Source organism: Crotalus tigris, unplaced genomic scaffold, assembly GCF_016545835.1.
Source record: "Crotalus tigris isolate CLP2741 ecotype Arizona unplaced genomic scaffold, ASM1654583v1 scf7180000023654.2194447, whole genome shotgun sequence".
In the NCBI taxonomy this organism is placed as follows: domain Eukaryota; kingdom Metazoa; phylum Chordata; class Lepidosauria; order Squamata; family Viperidae; genus Crotalus; species Crotalus tigris.
This window is the reverse complement of record NW_024100101.1, coordinates 2,162,731-2,171,662: the sequence shown is the minus strand read 5'-3', so window position 1 is coordinate 2,171,662 and position 8,932 is coordinate 2,162,731.

Sequence of the window (8,932 nt, the reverse complement as noted above, 5' to 3'; positions counted from 1 at the left end):
CAAGTTACACATCACAAGGAAAAGCAAATTATTAATAGCTCATAGCCAGTTAAATGAAAAAAGGAAGTATCGAAGGGAGAGAGAGAGAGAGAGAGAGAGAGAGAGAGAGAGAGAGAGAGAGAGAGAGAGAGAGAGAGAGAGAGAGAGAGAGAAAGAGAGAGAGAGCTTCAAATCAAGATAGGTTTGAAACAAAGTGATTTGGGCTCTCTTAGAAACTGTGAGTGTCAATCAGTCTCTCTCCTGAATGGGCCCTTTTTATTCCTTGCACAACCATTGAGACTGCTCCCCCCCCCTCTCCTGCTTTCATCCCCTTCTCTGTCTCAAGAGGGGAATTGACATGGAAACTTTGTAAGCTGTAAAAGGAGGCCTCTCCTTCCCTGGTGTACACGGGGAAAACTCCCTGTGCCTCCCACTAGAATTTAAAAAAGAAAAGGGATTTTTGCAACAAATGCTTTCAGGGAGAAGATGCCATCCCACCAGCCCAGTCCAATACATTTCATTATATCTTCTGCAAGCATTTTTTTTTTTAAGCCAGGGAAGAACAACATACGATTTTCCCTTGACATGTATCCTCCATAAAGGTAGGCCTTGACTTATGACCATGATTAAGCCAAAATATCTGTTTGATAACAAGACAAGTGTTTGTGAGTTTTGCCCCATTCACGATTTTTGTTTTGCCCCAATTGTTAAGCAAATCGCTGTAGTTCTTTAAGTGAATCATGCAGTCATTACGTGAATTTGGCTTTCCCCATTGACTTTGTCAGAAGCCAGCTGGAGAGGTTACAAATGGTGACCCCATGTGAATGTGACAGTTGTCTAGCGCCTGAACTTTAATCACATGACCATGAGGATGTTACAACAGTGGTGTGAAAAACGGTCATGTCACTTTTTTCAGTGTTGTACCTTTGAACAGTCACTAAACCAACGGTTGTAAATCAAGGACTATCTATGGTCACTTATGTTGGCTGATGCTGGCTCTTCCTCCTTCTCCAAATTACTTCATTTGGGAGAAATAAATTTGAGGCAGTACAATGCAGAGTTCGGGGTTTTGTGTAGCATGTTTACACATTTTACTAGAGGAAAGTTGTGTTTGTCTACGAGGGCAAATCATCTGAGTGTAGTAGCACTTTTTCTAACAAATTTATTAAAAAACATAAGCAAATTTATTTTTTTGGGAAAAGGTGCTCCCAGATTCCTTCTGGTTGTTTACATACCTTTCTGATAATAGCTGGTTCTTTTAATCACATTAATTTGCCAAAGTAAGATTAGGAGCTTTTGCTGCCCAATCAAATTTATAAAGAAAAAATAAATCTCTTTGTTAAACTTGTGCAAAATGTTTCAGTCTTAGGGACCCAGATAGAATTGATGTTTAATTGTTTTGGTTTTTAAAAATATTATTTAAAATACAAATAGTCCTCAACTTATAACCATTCATTTAGCGACCGTTTGATGTTACAACAGCACTGAAACAGTGACTTATGACCATTCCTCAGACTTACAACCATTGTAGCAACCCCACGGTCACAGGGTCAAAATTTGGGCAACTTAGCAACAAATGTATGCACTTATGACAGTTGCACTGTCCCAGGGTCATGTGATCACCATTTGCAACCTTCCCAGCCATCTTCTGACAAGCAAAGTCAATGGGGGAAGCTGGATTTGCTTAATGACCATGTGGTTCACTTAAAAACTACTGTCAATCACTTCACAACCATGACAAAAAAGGTCATAAAATCGGTACAACTCAACTTAAAACAGCCTTGCTTAGCAATGGAAATTCTGGCCTGAATTGCGATTGTAAGTCATGGACTACAATACTGGTATAGTTTTATTGTTGTTAGTTGCGAAGTCGTGTCTGACCCATCGCGACCCCATGGACAACGTTCCTCCAGGCCTTCCTGTCCTCTACTATCTTCTGGAGTCCTTTTAAGCTCACTCCTACTGCTTCAGTGACTCCAGTCAGCCACCTCATTCTCTGTCGTCTCCTTCTTCTATTGCCCTCAATCTTTCCCAGCATTAGGCCCTTCTCCAGTGAGTCCTTCCTTCTCATTCAACTTCAGGATCTGGCCTTCTAAAGAGCAGTAGGGGTTGATCTCTTCTAGGACTGACCAGTTTGATCACCTTGCAGTCCAGGGGATAGTTTTAGTTTTATACAAATTTTCAAGGTGGAGATGAAAAATCTTTCTTCCCGCCTAGCTTCCCTCCTGTGTTCATTATTTAGTTTTGTGTGACAAGTATATATAGCACTGGCTAGCTTGCTGTGTAATTCTCACAACCTGAAAACTCCTGGCCTTCCATATGACCTGGCTGCATTATGTTGGAGTGGATATAAGATGCAATTCAACATTGTCTCTTGCATTTGCTTGATCTTCGGTAACTCTTGATAAATCTTTCCATGGCCAGAAAGCAAACTGACTTTAGGAGCCAAAACATTTTTAACACTTCATTTGCTAAGTCTGATCATCATAATTGTGGCAGGACATCAATCCAGTACATACATAAATAAAATAAAGGCAAAGATATAAAGGCAAATTCTGTGAAATACATCCTACCAGCATTCATCAGTAATTTGCCAGAAAAGTTGGGTTTTTATTATGTTAGTTCCTTTTTATTACCTTTTCTACCATTTACCACTACAGTAAATATTAAGATTTATTAGGACAGGATATAGGATGCTCAGATTATAAACAATGTATTTGCTTTTTAACACATACAGTATTATGAATATATTAACAGTATTACAGTAGAAATACTTTCTTTCCATTTTGATTGTTTTGGTTCTTTTCCCTTACTTTTTGTGTTTTAGAGATTTTGGCTGAGAAGTTGACTTCATTTCACTTCATGGGGTTTAGAATATTTTGGTAGTCTTTACTCTAATCATAATTCTAAAAAAAAAAACGTGTTCAGTTTTCTCAATTTTCGAGGCCTCTGTTAAAAATTTGCATTAAGACTCATTTCAGTTTTCCCTGTGCTCTATGGTAGACTTATGCTAGGCCAGGGGTAGGCAACCTTGGCTCTTTTATGACTCGTGGCTGGCTCAGGAATTCTGGGAGTTGAAGTCCACGAGTCATAAAAGAGCCAAGGTTGCCAACCCTGTGCAAGGCTGCCACAAAAAAGAGGGGTGGTATCAATCTATGCTGAGGATTACCGTGCTCTTAAATAAAGAGTATTTCCTTTTTGTTGCATTAAGCAAGACATGGCATAAGATCATGCAGACAAATTTATTTCAACTAAATTTTTTCACATTCATGACCTTGATGGTAGTTGGTTATTATGGAATCTATGGAGAAGACCAAGGCAGGATCCAGAGTGGACTCATGATGGATCATTGTGATCAAACCCTGTAACCACTACTAAATTAGAACATTTATCCAGTATACTATCCTATTCATAATTTCAGTATGGATACACTAAAATTACTTTTAGTGGAAGATATGACCTTAAAGTACGTGTGTATGTGTGTGTATGTATTTTGGGGTCAGCATACGGGTGTGTACAGCTACTTTGGTCCTGGCTGTTCTGCAGAACCTAGTATTGAGCAAAAGTAGATATGATGAAATATATGGGCCCAAGAAAATTAAGGACCTTGTGCTGTGGGGTGTGTGTTGGAGAGAGAGGGGGGAGGAGGGGAGAGAGGGAGAGGGAGAGAGAAAGACAGGGACACTGCTATTTTTCATGTGGAAAAAAGAAGTCCTTTTCTTCACCAATTTCAGATTATTCTTATGTCTCTGCTCCCATCTAGAATAGATTTTAGCTTTTAAAGTTTGCCTCCAATGGCTCCTTCAAAAATGAAAAACATCTTATTCTCTAATGCTTCCAAGCATGAAAATGAGAAAAAAATTCATATAACTTATCTGGTTTAAAAAAAAAAAAAAAAAGCAAAGAGGAGGTGAAGACTATCAGAAGAAGTTGTGGTTCATAGCTATGCCACTTGTAGGATTTGTGCAGTTCTAAAGAGCTCTAGATCAGAGGTCCCCAAACTTTTGGGCACCAGGGACCGGTTACGTGGAGAAAAGTTTTTCCACGGACCGGAGTGTGCGTGGGTTTGTGTGCTTCCTGCATCCCATGGATGGGGCTTGCTTGTGCGGACCAGTTGCTGCCATGCTGCGGCCTGGTACTGATCCACAGACTGGGGGTTGGGGACCCCTGCTCTAGATGATTAATTTTGCTACTTTATTGGTATTTATAGAAAGCGTTGGAGCATTTGCTAATTTTAGCCATGCATAGTACCAAGGTAGAAAATGCAAACAAACTGGTCCAAGTCAAAGATCACTTTGATTAGGTTAATGCTTTTGAACAAGGGCCAACATTCCTTTTATTTTTTCCTCCCAGAGGGAGGCTCTCTAAAAGTTAGACTTCGTTTGGAAATGAACTTACGAAAGGTTTTTTCTTTTTAAGCTCTACCACTCAGGATGCCATTTAAATTCAGTCAAGGTTGATAGGAAGAATAAAGTCACTTAATTAGAGCTCATATCATGCAAACTGAGAAATATTTGGCAAAACTTTCATTTTTTAACAGGCAATCAGATAGGTCAAAAAACATCTCTCAGCTTTTATGTCAAAAGATCCAACTGACCACAAAGATAAGGTTACATTCATACTTTCTCATGCTGGGTTAATTGTTCCTACAGTTCCTATTATTTCCAACCAGCTACTTCTGATAGGAGATAAGGGAAATTATAATTTATACTTGTGGATGGCCCAGATTAAAGAAGACTAACGGATCAGAGATCAGAGCACAAGCTGAAAGCCGAATACATTCCGATATGTATTTAATCTTCTGGCAGCTAAGCAAGCTATAGTTTCCAAAGTGTAAATCTTATTGCATAGCAGAGCTTGCAAGGAAAATGTTGGAGGTTTCAAATCCAATCTCATGGATGTCTATTGTGTCTACCCAACCTGGCATTACCTCTTGTTCTGATGTAGCTGCTTTGTAGTTACTGGTGGTGCTTCCTATTATCCAGGAGAGTATCCTAACCTAATCCTCATATATGAGATAAGACAAGTATCCTCAACTACCAGTTCATGAACTGCCACCAATCCCAGCCTGCCAGGAACTGGCCACACAAGTTAGTGAAGCCCCATCTGCACATGCACAGGATGCAGGCAGTGTGTGAAACCATGCCCTTCCCGGTCCATGGAAAACATGCTCTCCAAGGAAATGGGGAGGCCACTGAAATAAGAGGACCACAAAAAATGTTTTATTACCAGAGAATGAAAAAGTAAACATGAAATTTCTATAATCCATTGTTGTTGTTGTTGTTGTCCTTTTCTTCTTTTTCTTTCTTTCTTTCTTTCTTTCTTTCTTTCTTTCTTTCTTTCTTTCTTTCTTTCTTTCTTCTTCTTCTTCTTATCATCATCATCATCTCATGACAATGTGAAGTCACAGCTGCCAGTTCTTTAGCTGGGGTTGGCATTTATATGCATCAACCTCTCCCAAAAACCTAGGATCTCATAATCTGTTGACGTAATATATGTCTGGATCCAAGCAGTAGGGCTTTTCCAATTGGCAGATAAAATTTTATCAATTTGGAAATCCTGCAATATTTTTAACCTGCTCATTTTCAACTTCTTTTTATCAATGATATATTTTTCATTAGTGGCACAGCATAATCTGTAGAGATGTTCAATTGAATCATTTTGACAACTGTTGTTTTTATTGAAGAAGAAACTTCTTTAAAATGCAAAATAATCAGTGCTGCAAAGAAAAATCAAAATGCAGATCTATTGCTCCAGACAGATTACAAGGTGCTGGAAGTCCGTTACAAACTGCTCAATTTTTGCACAATATCTTCATAAAAGAAGAGATGGGGCACTGTTCAAGTTAAGGTTATAGATCATAATCTTAACAAAGCATATCTTGCCATGCACAACCTGAGTATATGCAAAAATGTTTAATGTATACAGAATTTCTTAACTTCTTCAGAGCAGTAATACAAGATACAATAGTTTAATTAGCACGTTCAGGAAAGAAATAAACAGGTTAGCACACAAACACAAATATTAAGCAGTCTGCCTTTCAATTTATCTATTTCTATAAATTATAGAAGATCCTTGAAAGGTTTAGGAATCTTGGAATCTGAATAAGGAAATCCCCATTAATATTGTTAAGACTCCCAGAGTTATTCTGTGGTAAAATGGGCAGCCAATAAATTGGATAAATACATTTAATAATTCATTAAGGTGCATTCTGGGAAGATTGTTTGAACTTCCCCTACTCCCAATTTGCATAATGAAGGACTAACAGCTCTTTGACCAAATAAAATTGAAATCACCACGTGATGTCCGTCATATTTTGAAATACTTTCTTATTTCTCAGACTCCAAGACTTTTCTTACAGTATCTTACAAATCTGTCTGGGTGAAATTCAGTACATCTTCCCTTCACTGGCATTCTCTACAAACCTTGTTTCTACAACACACAAAAAGCAGGGTAAGATGACATATACATTCCTGTCTGTATGCCGATTTGTTATTGTCTCGAATGAGGCCAATCACTGTTATATCATCTGCAAACTTCAATACTTTAACAGAGGAATCTTTTGAGATGCAGTCATTGGCATATAGAGAGAAATGGAGAGAGTACACAGCCCCTGTGCTAATTGTACAGGTATCCGGTGTTTTTTTTTCTTTAAAAAAAAAAGGTGCCGGAACTCACACATGTCATACAATCCGCCTTGCCTACTCTACAAAGTTCCATCCCAAAAAGGTGCCGGAACTCCGTTCTGGGTGTTCTATGCGAAAAAAAGCCCTGCAGATATCTGATGTGATTTTGCCTAGTTTCACTTGCTGCTTCCTGTCTGTTAGAGATCACTCACAGGTGTGATCAGGCACGGCCTGTTGATTTACTTTAGTGAGAAGAATATCTGGAATGATGGTATTGAATGCTGAACTGAAATCTACAAAAAGGACCCTTGCATAGGTCTTTGGAGATTCAAGATGTTGTAGAATGTAGTGCAGAGCCATATTAACAGCATCATCTGCTGATCTATTTGCATGATAGGCAAATTGCAATGGCACTGAAAAAAGTGACTAATGACCATTTTTCACACTTACAACTGTTGCAGCATCCCTTTGCTCCTGTGATCAAAGTTCAGAGGCTTGGCCACTGACTCATATTTATGATGGTTGCAGTGTCCTGTGTTCACCTTTTGTGATCTTCTGATAAACAAGGTCAATGGAGAAGCTAGATTGACTTAACAACTATGTTACTAAATTAATAACTGCAGAAATTTACTTAACAACTGTGGGAAGAAAAGTTGTAAAATGGGGCAAAACAACTATTTTACTTAGCAATAGAAATTTTGGGCTCAACTGTGGTTGTGAATTGAGGACAACCTGTAGTGTAGAAATTACATAGGATTTGGATGGATTGAGTGATTTGGAAAGTAGATCAGAAAACTAGGACTGATGATAGCTCCTTGTCAAGAATAACGAAGGTTACAAGCCTGGGTTTGCAGGCATGGAAAATGTGAAAATACATTACAGTGTCGTTTCCCAAATTTGCATTCTATGCGTTGGATTTCCTAGGTGTCTCAGTGAGAACTGGTGTGAAATTACATAATTGCATAATAGGAATGATAAGAAATTCCAATCAGAATGAAAATTCTGTTCAACTCTTTCTCTAGGGGTGAGTAGCCCCTGCTGAATTACAGCCATGAAATGGGTCTGTAACTTTTAATAAGCAGATTCAAAAAAGGCTGAAAGAAGTGGATGGTGGAAAGGGCAGAATAGCAGGTCACAATGACCTTCACAGTAGATAACTAGGAAGCTAAATACACATAGGGTTCCATTTCATTTGAGTCCCTGTTACACTATGAAGGACTTTGCCCAAATTATAATTTGGCTGTACTTTATTGAATGGAATCTTTCCACATCAGACAGACAGTTAAATTAGGAAGTTTCATAAACTCTGATTGGGCTGATGTACTGTTAGGTGCCCCGGGGTGCCTGCCAAAGAATCTGTGAATCTTTCCTTTCCATGTTCCTTTTCTTAAAATATAAAATAAGATGTTGGAATAACTAAATGATGCAAAAAAGAGGACATAAAGCTGCTATAAACTACTATGGAAGTAACCTGTAGCATCTGAAAGAACTGAAAGGTTGAAGTAAAGAAAAAAAATTAAGATGGGAATGGTAACTACAGGCAGTCCTTCACGTACGACCACAATTGAGCCCAAATTTTCTGTTGCTAAGTGAGACACTTGTTAAGTGAGTTTTGCCCCATTTTATCTTGCTACAGTTGTTAAGTGAACCACTTAAGTTGTTAAGTTAGTAACACGGTTGTTAATTGAATCTGGCTTCCCCATTGACTCTGCAAGTCAGAAGGTCGCAAAAGGTGATCATATGACCCTGGGACACTGCATCCATCATAAATATGAGACAGTTGTCAAGGCTCTGAATTTTGATCATATGACTGCAATGGTCGCAAGTGTGAAAAATGGTCATAAGTCACTTTTTTGAGTGCCATTGTAACTTCAAATAGTCACTAAAGGAATGTTTGTAAGTCGAGGACGACCTGTACTCGTTCAGAGATGACATCCCATTTCCAGAATCATTTTTAGATCCAGTAATACTTCTGGACCCTGAAAGGGACACGTTCACTTTTCACAGAAAATGAAAATGAGGGATGGATGCATTCCAACATTTTCTTTGGAAGTCTGCCCATTCAACTGGGGTGAGGAGATAAGGGCAGCCAGAATGATAAAGAGACCATAGATAAAGGCGAGGAAGAAGAGCGAGAAGCTAAGTTTCCCACTACAGAGGTTTTATGAATAGAAGACCCAATCTATGGACAGGCATTTTTTGAGAGATGCCCATCTGATGATCTCAAAATTCTGGATTGTCCACCAGTCAGAAATGGTTGAACATTGTATGATATCCACATTTAATTTCATTCCAATGGAAGATATTCAAGTGAGGAACCCTTAGTT